The sequence below is a fragment of the Stigmatopora argus genome, unplaced genomic scaffold, assembly GCF_051989625.1.
Source record: "Stigmatopora argus isolate UIUO_Sarg unplaced genomic scaffold, RoL_Sarg_1.0 HiC_scaffold_81, whole genome shotgun sequence".
NCBI lineage: Eukaryota > Metazoa > Chordata > Actinopteri > Syngnathiformes > Syngnathidae > Stigmatopora > Stigmatopora argus.
Genome location: NW_027520095.1, coordinates 45,001 through 46,566, shown reverse-complemented (window position 1 = coordinate 46,566; position 1,566 = coordinate 45,001). Strand labels below are relative to the sequence as shown.

At 60.0% G+C, this 1,566-nt stretch overlaps 1 non-coding gene across 1 annotated transcript; it reads left to right on the top strand.

Annotated features, from left to right (window-relative positions):
* The first annotated feature begins 1,376 nt into the window (after positions 1-1,376).
* On the top strand, positions 1,377-1,530 carry LOC144070438 (5.8S ribosomal RNA). Its single transcript, XR_013299294.1, has one exon. It is a non-coding gene; the product is annotated as a 5.8S ribosomal RNA (ribosomal RNA).
* The last annotated feature ends 36 nt before the right edge of the window (positions 1,531-1,566 follow it).

The window sequence follows — 1,566 nt, the reverse complement described above, 5'->3', positions numbered from 1 at the left end:
AAAATTGTGTGGCGAAGCAAGTGGAAAATCAGTCTTTGCCGAAAGAAACAATGTGAAACAAATCAGCCATGAGCCAAAAAACGAATGAGGGAACAATCAGCCGTAAGCCAAAAGCCAAAAAACGAATGAGGGAACAAGTGAACAAATCAGCCCGTAAGCCAAAAACCGAATGAGGGCAAGTTGCAAATCCTACGCTACCTTCGAATTCCAAGACGCAGGGCCGTACACGGTCGACCCCGACCACGCCGGAACCGAAGCCCCAAAGGCCACGGGTACCCGCTACTCTCCCCTCGCCTCCGGCGGGGCGGAGGGGGGTTCAATGCCTCCGGTTGGATATGACGGAGCGCCCGTGGTCGCCGGTCCCCCCCCCACTACCCACTCATCCAGCTGAGGGGTTTGACGGTAGCCCACCCGGGGCAAAAGGGGCGGCGGAGACCGGCTGGTTCCGGCGAGATTGCGACGAGCTGGAGCGATGGCAGACACCCTGGCCGGCCCATAAACGCGGGTGATCTACAAGTGACAAGGTACAGGTTGGCACCCGAACCATCGCGGGTGTGCGGACAAGCTGGGTGGTTTTGGCCGGTGCGCGTGAGCGCGTGCTTAACTAGAGGCGGTTCCCCGGCTTACGTGATTCCTTGACGGGTAAGCGTCTGACGGGCCCGTTCCTCGCCGGGGTTTGTGGCGCGCCTGAGTCCGATTAATACATCTTCGATGTTGGCGGCCAGACCCACAAAACTCGTGCCACCGCGCTCGCTGGCCTGGTCTCGTCCTTGTCACGAAATCGTCGCTCCCCGTGACCTGGTTCGGGCCTTGCCGCGGAGCGGTAGGTGCACTGTGCACGCCCACGTGTAACGAAAGGAAGGTAGGAGGGGAAAACACAACCCAGGCCGGTCCTACACGCGGGTGTGTTACGTTACGCCAGGTTCCACATGCCGGCAAGCGCGAGCCTAAGCAGGGAGGAAGAGTTGGCACCACCGGTCTTACGGTCTCGGAAGGATTGTTGCAAGGTTTCATGTTCATTGGGAAGAGCATTAGAGCCCGGTCCGAAATAGATTGGACGTCTGCGCGTGTGACCCTCTGTTACTGATTATCCGGGTTCTTTCCGTCGCCGAGCGCGGAGTTTGACCGACGCCAATTCCCCTCTAGGTTGTTGTTTTCTAGGCCGGAACACGACGGCCCGCGCCACCGTGCCCCGCGACTCCGGCCATCGGCCTTGTCCCGGAGCGGTAGGTGCACTGTGCCCGCTTGCCCGCAATACCTTCCCTGCATTTCCACCTCCAGGAACTAGCCTCTGACTTCCAACCCATAGGAGGCCCGCAGGAAGCCCACCCACCCAACCGATGGGCCGACTGTGGCCGCCTTTGGGGCTCACTGACAACTCTTAGCGGTGGATCACTCGGCTCGTGCGTCGATGAAGAACGCAGCTAGCTGCGAGAACTAATGTGAATTGCAGGACACATTGATCATCGACACTTCGAACGCACCTTGCGGCCCCGGGTCCCTCCCGGGGCCACGCCTGTCTGAGCGTCGTCTGAGATTCAATCGGGACGTCCGTGGAGCGGGACA